This window comes from Dendropsophus ebraccatus, chromosome 3 (assembly GCF_027789765.1).
Source record: "Dendropsophus ebraccatus isolate aDenEbr1 chromosome 3, aDenEbr1.pat, whole genome shotgun sequence".
NCBI lineage: Eukaryota > Metazoa > Chordata > Amphibia > Anura > Hylidae > Dendropsophus > Dendropsophus ebraccatus.
In genome coordinates this window covers 75,089,424-75,115,638 of record NC_091456.1, presented here as the reverse complement: position 1 = coordinate 75,115,638, position 26,215 = coordinate 75,089,424, and the positions used below count along the sequence as shown (strand labels likewise).

The window sequence follows — 26,215 nt, the reverse complement described above, 5'->3', positions numbered from 1 at the left end:
CGATCATCTCTTATTGCCAGGAAAACTGGCCATAGAGTTTGGATAGTTGGGGCGTTGCAAGCTCCCATGGAAAGCTATGGTTATCCATGAGATCCGCTCTTCAGAGTTACTCAGAAAAGGTTGTCCTTTTTGGACAATTCCAGCTTTATAGTAAAAAGCGCCCTTAATGTTGTGACCCCCCTTAATCGGCTGTAATATGTGAGGAAACCTGTCAGTAAAAGTGACAATACGCATAAAATAGACTTAGGGATGGTTGAACAACTGTTGAACAAATGATCATGTGATGAATTATCATTTTGCAGATACCACAGTACACCTATTTTAGTACATATTGGCTGTTACTGTTGTTCATACATGATCAATGACAACAGGCGAAAGATGGACAATCTTTCTGCAAACATCCTGAGAACATTTTGAGACTATTTTCTCCCAAAATTTCCCTTGAATTAAAGATTTTTAAGTAAAGTATTGGCCAAACCCAGCCAACTTCTTCCAGACAATTGTTGTTTGACATGCATTGTCTAAAATAATTGTTCATTCTTACATTTCTTCCAAAGAATGGGTGTATGGAAACCTTTAGGGGGACATTGGGACATTTAGGGGCCATGCCTCCTTCTGCCTTGCTGCGCTCCCCCGCCCACCCATCTGGCGAGTGAGGGATACAGCAGGCGTACGCCAGGAAGAAGGGGCAAATCTGCACCTTCTCCCTGGCGTACGCCCTGGCCGTAGGTTTAATAAATGTCCCCCGTAGTGTTTGAAGAGTTCCTGTCATTTGCAAAAAGTTTGACATGTCATAAGTGTTCAGACCACCACTGATCTCTAGAAAGAACTGGAAGAAACACTCACCAGGTTTACTGCCATTTCATTTAACCCCAGTAGATGGGCTCCATTGTAGGTCTATGGAGCCTGTCACCTGCAGGGAGATGGAGATTTAGCAAATGTGGGGGAACACTTTAATTTTGCAGCAGCATTTAATGAACCAGTTATCTGTATAATGTGACAGGTCTTCCACAGTGAGAGACACTCTTGGTATCCATTTTTTTCCAACTTTGGCCAATCCTGAACAGAGGACCCACTCTATTAATTCAGGGGGTCCTATGAACATATATGAAAAAGTTTTTTAAAGTAGTCAACCTCTTTAAACTGGCTAAAAGAGAGAGGTTCACATCTCGCTTACTTTTATATGCCATATATGCCTACAAGATAAGGTACAGCACCTTTAGTAATGGTACTATGGCAGAGTACTAGAGATGAGCGAACCTGGAGCATGCTCAAGTCCATCCGAACCCGAACTTTCGGCATTTGATTAGCTGGGGCTGCTGAAGTTGGATAAAGCCCTAAGGCTATGTGGAAAACATGGATATAGTCATTGGCTGTATCCATGTTTTCCAGACAACCATAGAGCTTTATCCAACTTTAGCAGCCCCAGCTAATCAAATGCAGATCGATCGATTTAATGAGCTGAACCAACATGTATAAGTGAATCCAGTAGAGTACTCTGTAGAGATGAGCAAACAGGGTTCGGATGGACTCGAACCCGAACCCGGTTCGCTCATCTCTACAGAGTACTCTACTGGATTCACTTATACATGTTGGTTCAGCTCATTAAATTGCTCCTCTTAAATTGCAATACAGTGATCATGTACAGACATACAATATATACCAATGTTGTCTTCCCTATTAGCATTTGAAAGAACTGAGACAGTAGTTTCCTGAAGAAAACCGCCAGACTGAAATATGGAGCTTTATTAGCCATGCAATGTTCTGTGGGAAAATGTATGCAACGCAGATCTCCTCCAATTGGAAAAGAACTTCCTGTGCATTGCCACCAATCAGAAGAGAAGCTGCCTCCAGTAGGTGTCAATGTACAGCAAAGCTAATTTCCTTTAGGAGGAGAGCTACTTTGCATACCATTAACATTTACAAACTACAATGGGCCTATGGAATATCTTCATTTTTGTTGCGTTTGCTCTTTGGTGGAGGTTAATGTTGGAGAATAGAATGTTCCTATTTTCTCTATACACTTGGAAATAAAACATTCCATATGATGTGATGTTGACATATTTAGGTGTGTCCCAATTCCTATAGAGAACTCTCAGGCCTTAAACTTCTACCATGTGTGAATTGACTTGGCCTAATGAACAGACAAGAGGCTTCCTGCATGTAAGCACGTGTCTGCTTGTCTTTGGCAATGCATTTCTTAAGAAATAGACTGGAAGGTAGATAAGTGGATAAGTCATTTAATCAGTTGTGATCTCTAGGTGGAAATGATTGATCACAGAATAATGGTAGTTTCCTGTTAAACAAACAGATATAGACAATAATATTAATAATTCCCTATGTAATGTAGCCTCTAACATAATAGGCAGCACTGTACAGAGAGCTTGTCATCACTCACATCATCACTGTCCCCACTGGGGATCACAGTCTAAATTCCACATTAAGGGTATGTTCACACGTGGTGGAGAGCTCCACCACGGAATTCTGCCAATTTTAATCCCGCCTGCCTCAGTGTCCCATAGTGTCTCTATGGGAGGGCTCACGCGCCTCCACTCCCGCCGCTCTCTGCGTAAAGAATTGACATGTCAATTCTTTGAGCAGAGAGAGATGCACACCTAGGAGCGAAAGCCCTCTCATAGAGATACTGTGGGACACTGAGGCAGACGGGATCTCCGCCTTGGAATTCTGCCACCAGTGAGGCGCCCCCTAGTTGTTGGAGAGGCCCAGCTGGGGAGGGAGTTTTCACAAAAGTAACTATGATCTGCACAGTCCTTTTGCTGTTTGCAAAAATCTCCATTTTAGCAACATTATGAATTTATTTTGTACTTGCTTTATTAGCATATAGAGATTGGGAGACAGGTGAAAGGGTAGCCCTAGCATTATTTTCAGCTTTTAAAGGCACTTTCACCACAGATGGTGAGGCTCAGGCATCCTCTTGGTCAGTCTGGTGAGGCATAGGCATTGCCTTGGTCTGTTGGGTGAGGCTACAGTAGAAAAAGTTTTAGAAGCACTGGGTTAAACCACAAATCCCTGCTCAACCAATTACTGGCCACAGTGGTGACCCATCTCATCCAGTGACTGGCATTTCCTCGAGACTTCACTTGGAAGTGGTGAGCAGCAGCGACCTTTGCATCATAAGAACAGCATCAACAGAGATTTATTAGATGAGTATCTCTTGTTTTTTTTTTTTTTTTTCAGGCACACTGGCCACTTTCCCGCCCTGGACAGTACAAGTGGCTTAAAGGGAATGTGTAATTATTACCTATAGTTTAAATCAAGTTTATGTTTACCATTATGGTATTTTGGTAATTTGATGGTAATTTTACATTTTACTATTTATATTATTAAATTATATTGAAATCTTGAAGTTTCCATTCTGGCCACTATTCCTAAAACCAAGCTGAGATGTCCTGTTCTGTATAGATCATTTCCCATGAATGCCTTATTATTAACCTAGACAGGAGTAGAGTGAAAGGATACACCAGTATATAGATAAAAGAGGTACATACCATAGCTGTTGCTCACAACTTAGCATCCCCCTACCTGTAGAATTACATCTGTATTGGTCACTAAGTACACCCAGAAGCCTTTCTTATAAATCTTAATGGGACAGGTGTTGTCTGTTGTTGCCTAGAGTTCTCAGGGCTTGCTGTAAAGAATATTTGTAAATGCTGTTAAATAGCTCAAGCAAGATGACAGCCCTCATAATAATGTGCAAAAATTTGTCTGATCAGTAAAAAAAGATTTAGTTGATACGTTACCTTTAAGGCTTGTGTTTACACCTAAAGAACAGGACAGTAAATTTCCATGAATAATCATTTACCTTGCATGTGCATGAACGGTCAACTTAATAAACAATAAAGAATTTTTTTATTGTGCATTGTTGATTGTTTAATTAATTTAATTATTATACTGTGGTGACAAATACTTGGAACATAAATGACTTCAATGTGGCTCTTACCCCACCAGAATAAAACTTCCTTTACTTTTTACCTTGTGCTGCCATGCTTGTAGTTCTGTACGGTGGTTTTCACATGCAGCTATTTGTAGCAGTTTTTTGTCTATATTCTTGGCCAAATACAGAGGTGGATTCAGCAAGGAGTATACTCTTTCTTTTATGCAGTGGTCCAAATGGCTTCTTAGAGGCCATCCTTAGTTGAACTTATGATGATGCTCTAATCCAGTGCTTCTCAAACTGTGAGGCGGGCCTCACCAGTGAGGCGCCCCCTAGTTATTGGGGAGGCCCAGCTGGGGAGCCAGCTTTTTACAAAAGTAACTATGTTCTGCACAATCCTCCAAAATCTTAATTTTAGCAACATTATTAATTTATTTTGTACTTGCTTTATTAGTATATAGAGCTTAGGAGATTGGTGAAAGGTAGTCCTAGCATTATTTTCAGCTTTTAAATGGACTTTCATCACAGATGGTAAGGCCCCGGCATCCTCTTGGTCAGTCTGGTGAGGCCCAGGCACTGCCTTGTTCTGTTGGATGAGGCTCCAGTAAAAATAGTTTGAGAAGCACTGGCCTAATCAATATGCCAGGACATCACTTCCATGCTACCAGCCATATCAAGCACCCCCCATACTTCATGAATCAACCACACATTGAACAGGTTGAAGTAGGGGTAGCTAAAAACTTTTTCAATGTGTTTTGAGTGGGTTCAATACAAAACTGGGGCAGGGTATATATTAGAAAGTTTTATACTGAAAAAACACTGAGGCTAGCTCCCATAAAAACCATATACTTTATTGTAAAATTGTACACAAACACTAAAAAACAACAAAAGAACAGACTAGGATGAAAAGAGGCAGTGTGCAGAAATGGCATATATTACAAAGATAACATGTGCAAAATAGTAATTCATGGGGAGATAATCTCATAAGTCTCACAGTCTTGTGTATGGGTTGCTAACTGTCTCGCTGTCACCCCTACATGGAGTATTCGTACCGGCCTCCCAACACACATACGTAATTTAAAGTAAAGATCATGAAAGCTCACCCATTGTGATGTAAACCAATGCCACCGCCACCAGGTCCCCCTCAACGCACGTTTTGCGTCTATCGCTTCCTCAGGAGGGCGTGGCTTAACTGATGTCTCGGCCTGCTATTTATATGGTGCCTACGGATGACGTCGGCGCCGGTCGCTGGGTCATGTGGGTATTGCGTCATTTCCGCTTCCGGCTACTCAACGCTGGAATGCATATCCGCCGCGTGACCCGCACACGGACATATTAGAAAGTTGTTTAGACCATAGGCACCGCATATTAGAAAGTTGTTTAGACCATAGGCACCTTTTCATTTAGGCCTAAGTAAGATAGTGTTTCCCATGGTTCTATGTTTTTGCCCTATAAATCAAATATTTATTTGACTCAGTGATCCTTATACAGTGGTCCTCGAAAGTTTGTGTACCCTTCATAGTTTTCCATATTTTTGCAAAAAATGTAACTATAACTAGAAACATCAGATTTTCACTAAACGTTAGAGACGAGCGAACCTCGAGCATGCTCGAGTCCATCCGTACCCAAACTTTTGGCATTTGATTAGCGGTGGCTGCTGAAGTTGGATAAAGCCCTAAGGCTATGTGGAAAACATGGATATAGCCATTGGCTGTATCCATGTTTTCCAGACAACGTTAGAACTTTATCCAAGTTCTAAGCCCCCGCTAATCAAATGCCGATCGTTCGGGTTCGAATGAACTCGAACCCAAACCCGGTTCACTCATCTCTACTAAAAGTAGATAAATAGAACCAAACAAAGCAAGTCAAAAATATTAGACATCTATTAGACTTTTATTTATTAAAAAATAATCCAATATCACATGCCCGTAAGTGGCAGAAGTATGCCAACTTTTGCTCTTAGTATCTGGACTGACCCCCTTGTGCAGCAATAACTGCATTTAGGGGAAACTAACAGCAAGTTAGAAGACTTAGGAGATGAGCTGAGAATAAAGAAAGTTTCATAAGCATCATTTCAGTGCAATCCTGTGTTTTGTCAATATTTAAATTAAGCAGTTTAGTGCACTTGGGGAAGAACTGGGGGGAGTGCACTGCTTCTTTCTACCTGCTGCCTCCTCATGAATATTGAGGTGACGCTCAGAGCACCAGATCAATACTCGTGAAGAGGGGTGGACAGATGGGAAGGAGAGGTGCACTGAGGGCTGTAGTATTGTCCCCAGTGCTTTGAACCGCTTAATTTAAATATTGATAAAACACAGGATTTCACGAAAATGGAGCTGGGGATGATGGTAAGAAAATTACCTTTATTTTAAGCGTCCTGGACCCTATGGGAACATAACAGCAGGTTAGGTCATTTTAAGCTGCTGTTAGTTTTCCTTTAAAGGACAACTCCCGCGGGACCCCCAAAAAAAAAAAAACACAGACACACACAGACACCATACTCACCATCTCTCCGGTGACGATCGCCACTCGATTCGCCCGCCGTCCGCCTCTCCGTCGCCGCCGTCCGCCATCCAGCGATGTCTCCGACTTCCGGGTCCAGGGGATGGAAAAGGCTGCCAGTGCGCTTGCGCACCGGCAGCCTTTTCATTGGCTGGAGCGCATCACATGGCTTCCAGCAAGCTCAGCCAATCAGGGCTGAGCAAGCTGGAAGCCATGTGATGCACTCCAGCCAATGAAAAGGCTGCTGGTGCGCATGTGCACCAGCAGCCTTTTCATCCCCATTCACTTTGCATGAAGACGCCGAGGAGGAAGAAGACCCGGACCGCCCCTCGGCTCTGACGTCGTCGTCACCAGATGCCGCCCCGGAGAAGAGGACCGTGACGATCGTAATAGGTAATGTATACATTCCTTAACTTCCGGGGTGGGGGGTCGGGGGTCCGAAAGTGGGGGAAGGGGGCCAGGCCGGGTATTTAACCACATTACAAAGTTATATAACTTTGTAATGTGTGTTAAATGAGCAAAAAAATTTTTTTGTGGGAGTTGTCCTTTAAACATCTCTGGTTTGACTGTTGATTAATCCTGTGCATAATCTTGCAGGAATGTATCCCATTTCTCTGTACAAAACAGAATTGGTGGGTTTCTGTTCGCCTTAGGTCCTTCCATTACATTTCTGTTGAGTTAAGATCAGGACTTTCACTTGGCCATCCCAAAATTTTAACTTTATTGTTGCTTAGCCATTCTTTGGTAAAATGACTTCTGTGATTAGGGTTGTTGGACAGATGTCCTGACTAGGGATGGTCCGAACCGAGTTCGTACGGAGTTCGTACGAACCCGAACCATCCGCAATGATTACCGCTGTCTGCCCGCTCCGTGCAGTGGGCGGATCCAGCGGGAGGAACGCCTGGAAAACTGGGATACAGCCAGGCGGTCCTCCCGCTGTATCCGCCCACTGCACGGAGCGGGCAGACAGCGGTAATCCGATGCCGAGCGTTCTGGTTCAGGCGAACCCGAACCTCGGCGGGTTCAGACCATCTCTAGTCCTGACACTTTCCTTTGGAATCTGCTGGTATCATTCAGAATTCATTGTTCCATTAATGATAGCAAGCCATCTTGGTCCATATATAGCAAAACAGGCCCAAACCATGATACTACCATTACCATGTTTCATATATGGTATGATGCTTTTATGCTGTAATGCAGTGTTTTACTTTCTACAAATATAATGCTCTATTTTGGTCTCATCCATCCACAAAACATTGTTCATTGGGCAGCAGTGTTTTTGTTTTTAAGCCTCTTAATTTTTCCTGCAATCCTGCCATGCACATGATTGTTGTCCAATGTCCTCCTAATGCGAATTTATTAACATTAGCTAATGTAAGTAAGGCCTTTTTGCTTAGAGCCTATCTTCGGTCGTCCTTGATTCATCCACTCTTGATGAAGCTAATATTGAACTGCCTCCAATTGTACGCAGTCTTTCTATGGCGTAGTGGAGTCCAGTTTCTTTAGAGATGGTTTTGTAACCTATCGAGCCTGATGAGCATGAAAAACGTCAGAAAAGTGCACCCTCAGCATTCAACTCCTGGCATCTGGAGAAATTGTATGTCGCTAAAAATTTAAATATGCAAAACAGGAGTCCGTGGAGCCTCGGTTGCGAGTCTCAAAACACGGGATAGCCAGATATCTCTCGCCTGTTGCCACGGGGTGCCTCCATGATAGGGAGAGCACCACACCACCCTGATAAATAGCCCCTTAAGTCCCACTCGGTTGCGAGTATTGGAACATAAATAGGGAAACACCAGGGTGGCCCCTTTTTTTTTTTTTCACTGTTCTCCTTGAGTTCAGTGATAACTGTGTTTTGTTGGTCGAAATTGTATGTCGCCCCAGGGTGTCCTGGAAAACATGGAAACAGTCATAGACACTTTTCTGATGTCTGCTCATCACTAGTACTCAGAAATCTCCTTTGTTCTCCTTAATACACATCCACAAACGTACTGTGATCACTGGATTTTGATCCCTGTTCTTTAATATAAATCACCCACTCACACCTTGTCACCCCATCAATTAATTTAACCATTTTTGCTTTATCTCTAACTAAAAAAAAAATAAACATGAGGACACATCCTAGAAGTTCACATACTTTTGCCACCCACAGACATTGTATCATTTCCCTCAATAAATAAATGACTAGTCTAATATAAGTCTAATATTTTTGACTTATGTGATTCATTTTGTTTTCTTCATCTACTATTAGGACTTGTGTGATGTTGTTTTAGGTCACAATTTAGGCAGAAAAGTAGAAAATTCTGAAGAGTTCTCCAACATTAGAGCTCCAGTGTAAATGTCATGTCAGCCTCCAGTCTTTGTATGGCTTCATTGTTTCTGTTACAGTATACCAGTAAAGGGTTTACCATCACTCCACTACGTCCAGGAATCTAGTTTTAACAAGTTCGCTTCAACACAAAACCCACATCCCTTAGTATAGACGTGTTCACCTCAGTGGACCTTTGTGTTAGTTTACTGTAGAGGTGATATTGAGCCAGTTCTTTCTTAAGCTTGGTATTAATAACTACAATCATGTTTACAATCTGTTATTATAATCAATTCACTTTTATGTAAAAGTCAGTGTGCATCCAGTTTATTAGCCGTGCGCTAAGTTGTTATTGTTGAAAGTAAACATACTGGGGGAAATTTATCAAACATGGTGTAAAGTGAAACTGGCTCAGTTGCCCCTAGCAACCAATCAGATTCCACTTTTCATTCTTCACAGACACTTTTGAAAATGAAAGGTGAAATCTGATTGGTTGCTAGGGGCAACTGAGCCAGTTTCACTTTACACCATGTTTGATAAATCTCCCCCACTGTGCTTCAAGAGAACCAATCACGGGCGAAAATGAATTTTTTTAATTCCCTAATTAGATGTAAATCCTGATTTTAACAATATTTGTAAATATAATTAATTAATTTTAAAGCTGCGTTTTTTAAATATTCCTGTTTTACTTTCCTGCCTCACTAGGATTAGGTAAGTATAAGACTGTAAAGGCAGTCTGTATCTTCATGAAGTCTATATATGAAGATACAGACTGCCTTTGCAGTCTGTATCTTATGCCTTACCTACTACTCTGTGCCGGTGCAGCAGGGCCGGCGCCGCCATCTTGATTACGTCTTTGCGTTCCACCGCTGGAACGCAAGTTACGTCATCAAGATGACGGCGCCGGCCTTGCTGCACAGAACAGAGGATTAGGTAAAGTAGAAGATACAGACTGTAAAGACAGTCTGTATCTTCATAAAAAGACTTCATGAAGATACAGACTGCCTTTACAGTCTGTATCTTCTACTTTACTTAGTCTGTTCTGTGCAGCAAGGCCGGCGCCGCCATCTTGATGACGTAACTTGCGTTCCAGCGGTGGAACGCAAGGAGGTAATCAAGATGGCGGCGCCGGCCCTGCTGCACCGGCACAGAGTAGTAGGTAAGGCATAAGATACAGACTGCAAAGGCAGTCTGTATCTTCATAAATAGACTTCATGAAGATACAGACTGCCTTTACAATCTGTATCTTCTACTTAACCTAATCCTCTGTTTCTGTGCAAGCAAGGCCAGGCGCCGCCATCTTGATGACGCAACTTGCGTTCCAACGGTGAAACGCAAATGACGTCATCAAGATGGCGGCGCCCGGCCTTGCTTACACAGAAACGAAAGAGTAGGTAAGGCATAAGATACAGACTGCAAAGGCAGTCTGTATCTTCATAGATAGACTTAGGGAAAGATATACTTTAATATTAGGGACAGTGAAATTTAGATGATAGGTTCTCTTTCAGTTAAATGTAGATAGAACAGTCTGCAGATTTAGCAAAGTTCCTTTTTCCCTGTTTCTAAGGTCGCAGCCCTTTCAGTTTTTCGAGAAAACTAACTCAATATATATTTATACCAGACAAAGATAAGGACCTAAACAGGTAGACAGTCTTCATGAGATTAAATGTGCAATACTTTTGCCATCAGAAGTTCAGGTATCCATGGAGGCGACCACGCTGGGCCTATACTGCGCGCAACCCACATTCTGATCCAGTTGGGATCACACACATTACCAACCCAGTGTGGTTGTTTCTATGGATACTTGAACCTCTGGTGGTAAATGCAGGGCCAGCATCAGCACAGGGCTTACCCGGGCAAGTTCCGGGGCCCACAGTGCCTCTAGGGGCCCAGAGAGGGAGAGGGGCCTGGTGTTCTGATGTTCAGCCCCCTCACTGTAGTGCAGGGTGAACAGCTGAAGATCAGAAAACAGAGAAAGAGCAGGATCTTCCAGCCTCCTGCAGAGAGAGGGATGAAGGAGCTGATCACATGATCGGAAGGTCCTCAACCTAATTACTAATTAAGAAGGGAGAAGACAGAGCTGTAAGTGCTGTGTGTCTGTAAGTCAGTAATGTGTGTTTGTCATTTAGTAGTGTGTGTGTGTGTGTGGATTATACACTGTGCCCGGTCTAGACTTTTGTAATAAGTACACTTTAAAGCTGGTCATTCGTTGCAGTTTTATACAGGTGAAAAAATTGGTATAGACTGTTTTCTTCGTTTTTTTTTTTATGTTTTCTTCACTTTATGGTTACAAAGTTACTAATATTAAACCAAAGATGGACCTCTCATCAGTAGAAGCCCACACCACAAATCATAACAGAAGACAATATTTGGTGTTTTTTTTTTCTTTTTGCATTGTTATCTAGGATGTTATCATTTACAGACCAACCATAAACATCAGGTGTACGGCCTGCGTAGTATACATCAGTGTACAAAATTTTTACATTATTCAGTAATTTTGTCCTCTTATTTTATCATTTCTGCTTGCAAGTTGCACCGATCTAGATTGGTTACCAATTTTCTCTGTTTGCTGGATAATTTGGTCACATGGGTTGTCTTCTTTGGGAAAAATCCTTTTTTGTTAGGATGCCCTGATAACAAGTTGTTCAGAAAAGAATTAGGGTACATACAGTAGTTCTCATTAAAGTCATTGGGCTGCTGGTGTAATTTATGGACGTGCTAGATCCTCCAGAACAAGAAGCACTCTTTATAATCATCCCATGCTAATGCTAATTGATGTGGGTCCTGAATAGAGGAGACAGATCCCTTCTATTATCTCATTGAAAGTGTTTCCTTTTAAAACCAGACAACCCCTTTAAATGTGTGTGTTGTTTATTTGTTAGAGATTGTTTATTTATGGTTTGTCAATGAAAGTTGATTACTGACAAGTTAAAAAAAAAAGTTTAGGTATTAAATTCCATTATGTCAGTACTTAAAGGGAATATATCACCTAGATTTTCTTTTACTGATTAGAGTCTGATACTAACACATGGTATTTTATTCTAATCTCTTTCTATTATCTGACTGTAATTCTTTTTATTTCTCTTTTTGTATGTTGTTATGGGGGCTGCCATCTTGCCGGAGCTGTTTTTGACTGAGTTTAGTGACATGCTTTCCAGACTCATGGACATAGACCGTAATAGAGAGAGCCTGCCCCTTGAGATAAATGTGAAACATTACTGAGTGTACGATGTGACCTTTGAAGAGGTGATTTCACTGGGAGCTGTTATTGTCTTATATTGATGCTATCTACTGGTGTCACCCGATGCTGTAATGCTGTACATATCCCTTTACAGAGGCCTCTTCTTATCAACATAGAAAGAACAGGAAATTTCATCTTAGTTTTTAGCCCCAGTGGTGAAAATTAAAACTTCAGGATTTTAGGATTATTTTACAATGTAGAGAGTAAAATGGAAAATTAGAAGAAAAAAAAACATACAGAAAATTCTTTAAAAAATATGTTTAACATAAAGACGTTATTTAAACAATAAGTTATATTCTGATGACACATTCCCTTTACGTTCTTAAAATATACTGTATTATTACATATTGGAAAAATTAAAGAACATATTGTATTTACTGGAGAATAGTGGAAAAATGGAAGGAATGGCTACTTTTTCATATAAATGAATAAAAAGTTCCCTGTTCTGTCCCTTAATGGTTTAACTTGTTATATTGTTGGATAAAGTGTTATGTTAAGGATCAAGCAACAATTCAGAAAATTTGATTTGTGGTCTGTCAATTTGGACCAGTTTGAATGTTTGTAGGCCTCCTATGTTTGAAAGTAGTAAAGTCTGTGATTTTTCTACTTTATCACTCAAAAAAAATCCATCTAGAAGCAAATTAGCAAGAAAATAGTCCACTGCTTCATGGATGAAGTTAAGTTGCCACCCTTATAGATTGAATGTGTTGTCTAAACTGGATAACTCTTCCATTGGTTGATCAGTGAGAGAATAGTCTTTCTAGCACACACTTTCTAAAGCTTTACAGTTTACAGTTTACAGTTCTGTGATATCCTTAAACCCTAGCAAGTAATTTGAAAAGGTGTTATCCATTTCAGCAACACTTTAAATGAGCTTGTAATATATTAGAGAACTATTGCCAAAGTACCATAGGGATGCAAAATGTGAGGCACTATGATGAGCATTCATTTTGTTCTCCTCTGTTCTTCATCCCCCTATCTGTTAGTGGATGTCAGACAATAAGGCTTCTGTTGCACGAGTAGACCACTGCCTGATACAAGCATGGATCGAGTTTACCTAAATTTGTTAAAAGGAGGCTTTACACTGCCCTATTGTTGTGCGCTAATTGCATAAACAATCATTGGCTTTTCGTGAAGCTGTTAACTTGCATTATTGCAAGTAGTGCATCCCCTGTCTACACTGGGAGAGGTGCAGCCAAAAAGGAATGCTTTTTACAGAAGCATAAAAGGCATGATTTGCCAACAAATAAGCATTTGCCTGTTCTTCAGGTGATTACTCTGTTAACTCTGTCTTTTACACTGGACCATAAGGTAGTTCTTTCAGCCAGAAAACGCTCTGTGTTAAAGACCTTTACATTTAAGTGAAAATGTGAGGTACTGACTTTATTTAAGATAATTCTTTTTGACTTGGAGGCAGTTTGCTGTAGCAGAAGACTTCAAGGAGAAGTCTGGCGATTAGCCGGCAGGGGGAAAATAATAAACAATCACTATTTACCTTTCGTCGTCCATTTGCATCATTGTCTCACCGCTCTTGGGACTCCTGCCTGACTGGGATCTCCTTCAGCTGCAACATCACAACCTGGTTGATGGACTGCCCGCTCAGCCAGTCGTTGACTGGCGCGGAACACCACTGCAGAAGCTGGGTCGGGTATTTTCCACCCAGTTGTGGTGTCCCGTAGCCTGTGACATGGTGCTTCGTGAGCATGGGGAGAGGTAAATAGTGATTGTTTATTATGTTTGCCCATGCTGGCTGATAAATTTTTAAAATCGTTGGACTTCTCCTTTCATGATGTACAGCGGAGACTGTGAAAGCCACGGTCTGCCATATTAGCCAAATCATGCCATGGCACTAGAAGGTTAATGAGCTATTTTTTTCTTCCAGATTTCTTCTACAGTTCCAAATTTTGAGTCAGTCATATATTTTCCTACCCTTATGTCCTAGGTGCCCAGTTTGATCCTTGGAACTCCCAATTTACTTTCTACTACAATCATAGTAACTTTTATATGTATTTTAAGTCTACTGTGGTTCTTTTGGACATGAAACAATTTTACATAATAAGTTTATTATTTTGGAGTCTTTGAAAGTGGAACCTTTACTAAAGAAAAGGAGTAAAACATTAAACATTTAAAAGTGGTGGGTTCCATCGCTTATTCTGTATGTTATTGCTACTCCAAAACATGGCAGTTGTTTAGACATCTATATTGTGACCTTTTCTTTTTCACAGGCCATAATTTTAACACTAAGACTTGATGTGCACCAAATTTAAGAGTGGTAATGTGTCGCGAAAATCTTTGTGATGTTAACTACTTTTGTGTAAAATAGATATAAGTATTCTAGAAGTGAACTTTATTGGCTAACTGAAAAAATATATTTGTGAGCTGCCAGAGCACAGAAGCCTTTTCATCAGACGAGGTTACAAATAAATGAGTGAGAGAACAACATTTATACATGAATAAGATGAGCCAAAGCAATAAAACTATGTTTTATTACAAATGGAAGGGCAATAGAAGCAAACAAACAAAAAAAAAATTGTGTGGTATTCTGTTAGGGGCCATTAATGTCATGTTTTCAACATACACCACAGCATTGCTATGCCATAACCATGCCTGCGTCTACATTTGTTTTATGCCAGTGTTAGAGTGCACTTTTGTGTCCTACATACATAAATTTCTTACAAAGTCTCTAGTGATGAGCGAGTACTAAAATGCTCGGGTGCTCGTTACTCGAGACGAGTATTTCCCGATACTCGAGTGCTCGTTTCGAGTAACGAACCCCATTGAAGTCAATGGGAGACTCGAGTATTTTTGCAGGAGACTCAAGTTCGGTAGAGGGAAGGTCGTGTGAAAACCTGTTAACCTCAGAAATTGATGGAAACACAACGGAAATGGACAGGAAAAAGCAGGGGCAGCATGTATGCATGCCTCTGAGGCTGCCTAATGGCACCATTATGCCTAATTCTGTGCAACAGCCTGGTTAAAACAGAGGGACAGCAATGCATTCTGGAACCTTTAGTACTGAGTACATCTGCTCAACCAGGAAATACAAAAACACAAAACAGAACAAAAATACAAAACAAATGGATTTTTGATTTTTGCATCATAGTGTAAATGTTTGGGGGGGAAAGCACACATCCTTCTAAACTATCAAAGTGGTAAAAGTGAACACAAACTGTGCAATCAAACAAAAGCAACCAATGAAAAGTGAGATAAGTGCAGAACTTTAAACTTTTACAATGTAAACTATGAACTGAAAACAGTCACCCAACAATAGTGACATCCCATTCCCTAGTTGACTAATGTGACAATTCTAAGTGCTAACTGGTTTAAGTACTAACAAACAAGCATGAGCACAGTCAGATAGATTTCTCTCTCATACTGTGCAAACTTAGGCTGGGTTCACACTACGTATATTTCAGTCGGTATTGTGGTCCTCATATTGCAACCAAAACCAGGAGTGGATTGAAAACACAGAAAGGTTCTGTTCACACAATGTTGAAATTGAGTGGATGGCCGCCATTTAATGGCAAATATTTGCTGTTATTTTAAAACAACGGCTGTTATATTGAAATAATGGCAGTTATTTAGTGTTATATGGCGGCCATCCACTCAATTTCAACATTGTGTGGACAGATCCTTTCTGTGTTTTTAATCCACTCCTGGTTTAGGTTGCAATATGAGGACCACAATACTGACTGAAATATACGTAGTGTGAACCCAGTAACAATGTATATATCCCAACAAATTAAACTGAAGGGTAACCATCATTTCCAAATTTCTGACATGTTACCAAACTTATTAGGGTCGAAGTGCTGACCCTAACCCTACTTGCTTAAAGGAAGGGGCAGAGGGCCCTCAGCAGAGTGCGGCATCTGTTCCTTCCTGATCATCACTTCTCGCATAGACAAACAGAAACAAAAAGGTGACGACCTGACCACCTCTGCCCTATTTTGGCAACTGTTGGGGGTAAGGAGGCTGACATGTCAATATGAAAGTTATAGTCACGTCAATCATTCTATAAAGTGATAGTAACCCTCCCCTTTATGGCACAAACAGCATTAACAAACTATTAACTGTGGCGGTGTGTATCCTAAACGTCATTTTTGTCAACTCCATTTCCTCCTTCTCCTCCTCTCTTTGAGTTACATCCATGACAACAACCTCACTGTCTGACAACCGGGTCTCATCGTCATCATCAGACACTTTTCCAACCCCGCTTGCAAGTCCCCACTCTCATCACCCACTGACTGTGTGAGCTGCACAGTTTGGGCATCAGGACAGATCGACTGCTCCGGTTGCTCTGACTCAGGGAAGGGTCCAGAAAAGAGTTACTGGGGGCATGGTGGTTGATCTGAATCCCTTCTTTCCCTGGAGGGGCCAGGCTGTGGGGAAGGAGGCTGAGCTAATGGCTGGACCTAGATACACGCTGTGATAACCCCTTACGATGAGCAGTGAAGTTCTATGCAGGTGTACTACAAATCCCAGCAATCCAATGTAGTACAGCAGGACCACCAGCCCTAAAATAAAAAAAAGAGTACACTGAGCACTTCTTAGGGGTCTGTATGCAACACCTAATGTCCCCTTTCTGCCAGCAGCCGATCACCACAGTGTGCTGCTGAAATCGTGGTAGCAGCACTGGAGCATATACTTCACCTGGTCCCCGCTCTGGCTTGCTGAAGACACTGGGAACTGCTGAAGCAAGCCAGAGACGGGATCAGGTAAAGTATTAGCTCCGGCGGCCGAGGGTTTAACGGGGCGGGCTGCGGACAAACTAGCAGCAGGGATGTACATCCCTGCTGCGTGTTTGTCTGCCATTAAAAGTATAGGGTCGGGATCCGCAGCGAGTCTCGCTGCAAATACGCAGCGAGGGGACTCGCTGCAGATCCGGCAAGTGGGTTTGTAACCTAAAAAACGATTTGAAGCCCTGAAAAGGGCTGTTTGTTTGTATTGCTAGTATTCCCTGCCTACTGAAACGCTAAATCCTACACTGACACTCTCACTGAGAAGCAGCAGCTCTGTCCCTGATCTCTCACAGCATGCGTCTGAAGCGAGTACTGCCGGCTGCGCGTTTTATATGGCTGAGTCATCTGATCTGGCCAACCAATCTCTGCTATCGACATGTATGGGTCCCACGTGATCGCAGGATGTACCAAAGAGTCTCCTGCATGTTTATTGGCTGAGAAACAGCGCCCAAACTTACAGGAAACGGATGATGAGATTTTCTCAAGTATCGCGAGATTGCATGCTCGAGCATGCTCACTCATCACTAATAGTCTCCTTTTTCTCAAGTCTGATTTCCTTGCCTGTAATTTTAGACCCAATGCACTGAATCCTTGATAAGCTTTTGCTTTTATATAGAATCAAATCTTAACAGTCAGAGCATGTACCTATTGGCTTAGGTTTCTGAGCGCTATTGTTTTTTTCTGTTTTACCCCATTCCTCTACCGTGGATATCTGCCCCAGGCATTTGTTTGAGCGCCCTTCGATTATGGATGTTCTTTGGAACGGGAACCTATACCAGTTTAAGTAATACTAACGTGGATCTAGGTGGAGTGGGTAGGAATCATTTCCATACCCACACACATCGGGTGAGTCTATATTAATCATAAGTTCTGGATAAGCGTTGTCCCTTGCCACTGTTTGTAACAGTCAGAGCTTCAAGGTATGGAATGAGTTAAAGAGAAATCGGCTGAAAGTCGAAAGGCCTTATTACACAAAGTGATTATCAACCATATTCCACCATATGATAATTGTTTTGTGCAATAGAAGACAACGATCAGCCAACATGTACATCGTTGTCTTTCAACAGGCTGAAATGCCAACAATCAGCCTGGTAATGATCTGCTGCCATCGCTCCGTGTAAAAGGAGCGGTGGCAGCAAACCACCACTGTCTCTTATGGGCTGCCTGGACGATCTGACAGGGAGGAGCAAGTGAGCGCTGACCTGACAGTGCTCTCCACATCGCCCCTTGTAATAAGGGCTTAAGACAGACGGTTAGTTCCCTTTGAACAGAGCATTGAAGATTATATTTATTCTAAACTTTGTGGTGTTGTAACTGTTTGAGAACAGAAGCAGTTGATTGCAGTAATCTTACAGTTATGTCACAAATTGGTGTCAGAATTACATCATAAAATAATATTTCTGCATAAGGAAGACTGGCCAGGTGGTATAAATATAGCCCTTTGGTTGTACTTCAAAGACAGTACACAAAATAATATGATAGTACAAGAGAAAGACATGATGACTGTTTCTTAAGCTATGTTTTCATCCTACTTTTATTATGATTTTCCTGTAAAACTGAAGTACAGTATATGTAGAAGACATGTTGTCTAAAGTTACCCATACACATTCAACTTAGTGTAAATGATTGGTTTCAACCAAGGTTTTCTTGCGACAGTCATTAAGGTTATCTTTCCAGACCATGCTGGTTTAAGACATTGGAGTGGCAACTTCAGGACTCGTAGGTAAAAGAGGCTGGTACCAAAGAGTTCTACCCTCGCTGCTCCAATGTCTTCATCCAGCATGGTCTTGCAAAAAGACCACGATCAAGCGAGATCATGCTGCACAGCAGGGCCAGTGAGCAACCTCACGCTGATAGAAAAGCATCACATGATGATCACTAAATGATACCACCGCCTGTAGAGAATACCAAATCTTCACACCACCTTGGCTAGCCAGGGGTTAATTCATATTATTGTTCTTTATACTGCATCTGTGTTCTTTAAAACTTTTGACTGATAAAACTAAAGACCTTTATTTTGTCCTAAAACACTCTTTCACGCAATAATTTTCTCAGAACATTCCCAAAAAGATCATATGTCCTTTGCCCAGTTAAACAACTATAATGCCCATTATAGACTAGAATAAGTATGGATACATTGGTGGAACGTTTGCTCAACTGTTGTTCAAATTTCATCCTACTTCTGTCTAGTGTGTACGACCACCTGAAGGTTCCATTTATATGACTTAATATAGTGAAGGTTTTTTTTCTTTACTGTATACCACTGTATGGATTAGCATAGCCAACTATGTTAATAAAGAGGTATTCCCACCTAAAAAAGTTAGCCACTATTCACAGGATTGGTGGTGTTCCACTAATCTCAGCAGTATTTGGTGACCCCATAGACAATGAACAGAGCACTTAACAAATTCTTCCTATTCCATTGTGCCAGTGGTCAGACTGTCACTCACAGCTTATAATCCCCTGTTCTGTTGATAAGAGATAAATTCTTTACATGGGAATACTTCTTGAATTACCTTTATTTAGCATTATACCAAATAGAAGCCTTGGATAGGCTTATGTACCCTTATGAACATCTTTAGAAGGCATTTTGGGAGTATTTCAACCAAAACGAGTAAAATTTACACCTCATCTGTGGATCACTGGTCCTCAAAGTTCCTAAGGCAATGTAATATGGACATATCCTTACAAACATTGAGGAACAAAGTGATCTAGAGCACCACGTTGGAACATTTCATTCCTTGGCAAGCACATCAGTAAGTATTGTTAAAGATCCACACCTAAATTTTAATTTATATCCATATAGAGTCTATGTTCCATGCCAGTGATGTTCTGCCTGTTAGAGTTGGTCTACTTTATCTGAACCTATGTATTTGAATGCCCTTCTGGAGGTTTTTTAGTGTGTGAAGTGCTGTAGAACATCATTAGAAGCAGGTAGGTGGTGTAGAAACAGGTCAAGAACCAAAGGTCACACCATATGTTCCAGAACGAGACCATAGTGATTTGTTTTTGTGGTTCTCTTTGCAATTTATACTCTTACAGCTTTATTGCTATATATGCCATATATTTAGATCCACAAGTTCTCCAGCAGTGTATCCTACCCATGAAAGAAGAAGAAGAAGAAGAAGAATTCAATTCATTTTCCACAAGGGTTTTGTTAAGGTTTTCCTTTCTGAAGGCAATTGGTTTTCCTCCCAAGGCTGCACAATGCGTTTTTTCAGAGAACCTTCCTTGTAAAGGCCACTTGAAGGCTTTCTCTTGAAGGGTGTGTCTGCTGGCAGTGTTTGCTAATGCAGACAGACTGCTTAGTGATTAACAAAGGTCATTTAGACTTTGGAATCCAGCAGCCAGAGGACTCTGCAAAGAGATAATTCCCATGTCAGCTGAAGAATATGGACATGACTTGTTTTCTTCTCAGGTTAGCCCTTATGTTTCTCATTTGCTTTCTTAGTTTAGATCTTTTGAATGACATAAGATCTTTTTAGTACATGTCTGAAGGAGAATGCAGAAGAACATGCTTCAGTCTTGTGTTTTAAACATTGTCTTCCTAGAGAAGGTTAAACAGTTTCTCTTCCTGAGAACATGCGTCAGTCCTTCTTCTTTACTCCTCAATGAGTTCACTTGTGTTAGGCATTTCTGCATGAGCAGTGTGCTGTGTCCAGATAAGGCTGGAATGGTCTGAAGCCATGTTGTGTAGAAGATCTGCATGTAAAATGGCTGCTTCTAATGAAGCTCTGTATCTTCTGCCTCTGGAACATGTGCCAGAAGTATTCAGCAGAGCAGTGTTTCCTGTAGCTGAGAAGAAAGGTCTAAGCTTGGGGGATGGGGAAGCAAACTGGATGATCTGCTTTCTGAGAGGTGGTTAGAATGCAGGAGTCATCTACACCATGGAAAAAAAAAAGCGTTTGAGATGTATTAGACTGTGCTGAAGAGACATAGGGTGGGGCTTCATGTGCTGCTGTAATTTGATCTACAGCAGATAGAAACCTCTTCCACACGGCTCAGTCTTGTGCTCTGCAGTAAGTTTGAAGCATCTTAATCCTAATAGCTCGTCTCAAATTATGGCTAGTGCAGAACCACTCATTGATGGGGGAAAAGAGAAGCCGAAGCTGAAGAAATGACACATAAGCTTTTCAGTCTGTTTCCCAGCACAGTGAAAAAGAGAACACTTCCAATATCATTTTTTCCTTTTTGCAATCACTCTGGGCACCTTAAGTGCAAGCATGCATCTTCAAATTGATATCAAATCAGATCCAGTAGAGCTTTTAATACTTATTATAGCCGACAGCACACCAGCCCCATTGTACGATATGTTTCGAGTGAGAACAGTCATTGAATTATTTTATAATAAACACAGGGCATCGGTTTCCAGGTAATTATTGAGCAAGCTTTTTCATTTTATCTCTTATTTAGTGTGTGGAAGAAGAGTAACAATGATGTTCAGTTTTCATGCCTAGCCAGATGTATGGATTTGGAATGGTATAGTCAAGCTAGATTCACTAATAGTAGATTACTGTCTTGTACACCTCACATGATTGGTGCAATTTAGCTATTCCGGGTTACTGTACCTACAAATGGTGTCTACTGATAATTAGCTGTCTAAATGGAGTATAACACTTTTGCCAGAAATTTTGAAGACATTAACTGTGGTTGGTGTTGCCACATGGATATATCATCCATCTCTTTTTTAGTTTCTTCCAAAAAAGCATGTGAACTGTATTCTACTGGAATAGCCTAAATTGAAGGTTGGCTGAATTTATAAAAGGTGCCACAATTGAGTCTAGTAACCACGTTTGGTAACTTTAGCGATTTGGCACCAGGCCAAATATGGTAAAACCTATTTGAAATTAGCATCCAAAACAGCATCAAAAACTGGTTTTCTTACGGGGTGGTCAAAGAAAATAGCCAAATCTTGTTTGGAAAAGAAGGTAGTCTTCTCAATACAATGATTTCAGGTAATGGTTGCTTACTGTTAAATGAAGCTCTGTTATACAATGACATGCCATTTCATGGACGTTGACTATCTAGGCATCAAAACACTGTCACTCATTGGATGGATTGAAAGTGTTTGTGAATGTTGTCATATATGGACATTGATGAGCTGTGATTGGTTGCTGCTGGGCCTATGAGTCTGGTGTATTTAGGATGTGTGTGTCCTCACATTGACTGACGGGCTGCTGTGTATGCAGTTGCAAAGTAGTCAGCCATTAATCTTTGAGGTTGTATGAATGATCCCAGGGTACTCTTTTAATGCACCTTAAACCTTATACTTTAGACGGCTTTACCCGCCGTTTGAGGGGCTCTCCCAAACATCCACCAACAGGTGAGGGTGGTGGTGTTAGAGGTTGGATGTGATGGAAAAATCACTGCCTAACCCCATTGTTCAGGCTTACCCCTCCCATAGAGAACACAGGAGCATTCCTGTGTATGGGAAAGGTGGGCAGCGCGTTGGAATCATAACTGACGGCTGAACAACCATTAGACTGTTGAAGATGTATGGCCACCTTAAAGGACAACTCTGGCGCTGATAAAAAAAAAATCTGAACTGAAGCTCCAGTTAGTGTCTTCATTTTTTCTTCACTTCCTGGTTTGGGCTTTCCTATGATGCACTTTGTCTCCTGTGATGTTTAACTGACTCTTGTTTATTCTTAATCAGTAAATGTCTGTATGTAAACATTGAATATTGGTGGACGATGAAGCTCCAAGTGTAAGGGCCCTATTCCACGGGTCGAGCAACGATGGAAACGAGCGCCGATCTGCTAGATCGGCGCTCGTTTACTGGGCCTATTCCACGGCCCCGATGAATGTGAAACAAGGGCTGCAAGGATATTGTTACCGATGTCCTTGCAGCCCTTGTTTCATACATTACCTGTCTGGGCTGCAGGTCTTCTGTGCCCGGTCCCGCGTGGCAGCATCGGCTTCGGAGCGGGGCTGTCTGAACTGACAGACCGCTCAGCCAATCACTGGCCGCAGCGTTTCCGGCCAGTGATTGGCTGAATGGTCTGTAAGTTCAGGCAGCCCCGCTCCGAAGCAGATGCTGCCGCGCGGGAGCAGGAGAAAAGAACCTGCAGCCCGGACAGGCAATGTATGGTTCTGCTGAAATCGTCGGTCACCGCTGCACACAGCTATTCAACCGTAGCGATGCCCTGGTGGTGAACACCAATTTTAGGTCTGAACCTAAATGAACGATCAGCCGATGACACAATCATCGGCTGATCGTTCTCTCTATTCCATCGGCCAAATCAGGCCGAATGGGGCAATTCGGCTGATTATCGCTCCTGTGGAATAGGGCCCTAAGCTTGGTCTTTTTTAATTGAAATGGGGTTTGCCACCAACCTAATGAGATTACCCTGTGTAATGATGTTTGATGTGTTAACTGCTTTACAATATAGGTGTATACATGAATTCTTTTACATAGTTCTAACACCTTCAAGATCTTTAGAGTAGGTGTGTCTACTGACTGTAGAACAAGTACTATAGGTTCTGCCAACCGATGTGGATGAGCAGATATTAGAGGAAAAGGTTATGTTGCTACCCATATCCAAGTCCAACACCTGCAGTAGAAAAGCATTTAGAGGTTCTTAAAATGTAGTTTCTAAAGCTGCAGCTTAAAGAACAGGATGGAGTTACTTAAACTGATTAGGCAAGTATTATTGGAAAAGTTAAACATTTTGAGGAAGTGAAAATAAGCAAAACTCAAAGTTTAGGGTTAAAAACTACAGACATTGTACAACTTTTGTTGGTACTGATGATCTTATGCAAAATAGTAATGGTTAACAGAACAGGTTTTATCCATTTCTTAACAATTTAAGGTCATTGAACGTGCTCTGCTACAAGTTGAATTCTCATTTTAATATCATAAGTAAATACTATGGACGTCACACAGATTCAGCATTGAGCCTGATGTTATCAGATATGGAGTGCCTCTTACCATTTTCCTTTGCATAGGGGAATATTCCATATGGTGAAGAAAATCTAACCACCTTTTATTTCATGGTTTTAGTATAACTTTGAAGATTATTTGGAGATGTATATGCACATTTCAAGACCTTGTCACATTTTTGACTTCTTTGTACTCATCAAGTATAATCCCCTAGCTGCAACGTTAAATACACATATAAAAGGCCATGATGATCAAAGTAGTCTATCCAGTTGATGACCGACTTTTTCATATTCTGTGTAAGAGTCCAAGGGACACTATCTTGTCAAAAAAAATTACTTTTTCCCATAATTCCTTCCTTTCATCTTCAGCTTGAGATTTCCATTCATAGATCGGTCCAGCTTTATTATTGTTGACTTAATTGTTCTTCTGGATCCATATCCCACGGAAGCGAATATTAAATGTTCTCCTTGACACTTGCTTCCTTTTGCTGTGCTGTCAATCACCACACTCATCGTAGAGAGACTATAGTAGTAAGCATGTGATACTTAGGGACTAGCTACAGGAAATACTAGACTGTACTGTCAAGTACTATGGAACTAATTTGCAGTACCTTTTAGATGGAATCTTAGTAATTTTTTGGTATGATGTTAACAATTGTAGAACAGTAGATGATAAGCATTGCAAAGGAAGACTATATGGGGAGCTGTTATTGACTCCCGAGCTATACAAGAGGTGATCTAGAACTTAAATGTGTGGCCTGCATGGTAGTGGCATAGGTGTACAAGAATGAGGCTCCTGTTCCCTGGTAAAGAGGGTACAAAAAACAAGAAACCAGTTAGAAAGGTAGTTTGACTAAAGACACATGGATCTGAGCAAACCGAAACCGAGCACCATTTATTTACCACTCCGTTCTTTGGTAAAAAAAACAAATACATTAATAAAATATCATGTTTTACAACATTTATGTAGAAAATATTTTTCATCTTAGATAGCATTTCATAAAATGAACTCTTCTTCATAATGGTCCCATTAAGTAGTTTTATGCCCAGAGCCTTTTATTTAAAAAGAAAAAAAAACTTTTTTGGCCATAGCCAATTAAATACTTTGCACAATGGTTTATATTATTGCTGCAAAACAACCCATTGCTCAATTCTAAATCTCTGGTTTCCGGAACCTGTATTGTGTTCTGCATCATTGTTACATGTGGTGGTGTCTGCAATGCTGGTTGGCTGGAGGCATTGTGCTCTCCTGGACAACAAAGCTTTCAGAGAACCTTTGAGTTGAGTTCTTTGTGCTGGAGGGTGTGTCGGTCGGCAAGGTTTGCAGACAGATAGGCTGGTGACTAACAAAGGTCACTTAGACTCCAGCATATAGAAGAGGTCCATTCTGTGTACGGCAGGATAACCCCCCATGAAAGATGACAGATTGTGACCTATCTTTTCACAAACGTGACCTGTTTCTAGGAGAATGAAGCCAGGTGGTTTCACACCTATTGATGACTTTTTTGTCTTTGTTTTCATGGCTCCTATGCAATCCACAAATACACATCATCTTCCAAAAAACAGTAAAGATGTGTTTGTGGTTTTTGCATTAGCATGGTGTTGGGTCCAGATAAGACAGGAATAGTCTGAAGGCTTGTTCTGTTCAGATTCTAAGCCTTTTGTGCCTGCAAGCATTTCATTAAAATGGCTGCTTGTGAAGCTGTAAGTATAGCTTCTGTGAAGCAGTGTCTCCTCTCCCTGGAACATGTGCCAGGAACATTCAGCAGAGCAGTGCATCATTTAGCTGAGAAGAAAGGTCTAACCTTGGGGGATGGGTAGAGGGGAAAATAACTGGATGATCTGCTTTCCTGTGTAGTGCTTACAAAGCAGGAATCATCTGCTCCTTGGAAAATAAAATGAGCCGTGGATTGTGCAGTGGAGAACTGGGGTTGGGATTCATTTGCAAGTGTAATCTGATCTACAACAGGTAGAAACCTATTCTACCAAATTCAGACTTGTTCTCTGCTAGACTAATCTAGTGAGAACTTGATTTTGTGGATGGAATATGGAATTAGCATACACTGGGAGCTAATGTATCCTACAGATTAGGTGAATACTGTATGTTTCTCACAGGTCGTCTTCATGTTAAACTTAGTCTTGAGCTGTGTGCAAGCTGGATTATATTTAACTCTTATCAGACCAAACAAATCTTGAGTATGTGTTTATTATCTTCGTGTTCCAGGTACCACACCTTTTGGTCTGTATTAGCTGAACATTTGCTGCCAAGACATGCAACATCAAAAGTATTATAGTACCATAATTTTAGTGTATCCATGACCAGTCATCCATTTTTTGGGGTGTTAATAGTGAAAAAAAAAGCGTGTTTAAATTATCCTAGCTCCATCATGGTTCTAGGACAACAGTGAAGAAAAGTTTGGATGTGGGTTAACTGTGAGTACGTAGAGTAGTGTTCTATGTCATTGATCTTTTGTCTTTTGACCATTATTATTTAAGTAATATTTATTATTTCTAAGTTTATCTACCATAATCTTTAAAATGTCTTTTTCTGGAAGTCACCATGAAAGCTGCTTGTATATTTCTGTATAGTATAATATAATAAGATGAATGATATGCTTTGAGAGGAACATTACAGATGAGAGGTTACA

At 41.0% G+C, this 26,215-nt stretch overlaps 1 protein-coding gene across 2 annotated transcripts in view; it reads left to right on the top strand.

Moving 5' to 3' along the window:
- The window catches only part of ZNF462 (zinc finger protein 462), an 87,027-nt gene that overhangs the window by 1,735 nt on the left and 59,077 nt on the right, over positions 1–26,215 (top strand). The window contains exon 1 of one of the 2 annotated variants that reach the window (XM_069962016.1): positions 20,026–20,103. The exons of the other annotated variant lie outside the window; for it this stretch is intronic. The gene's annotated coding sequence lies outside the window, so the exon portion shown is untranslated. Of the gene's footprint in view, positions 1–20,025; positions 20,104–26,215 lie in introns of those variants that run through there. 2 annotated transcript variants of the gene reach the window in all.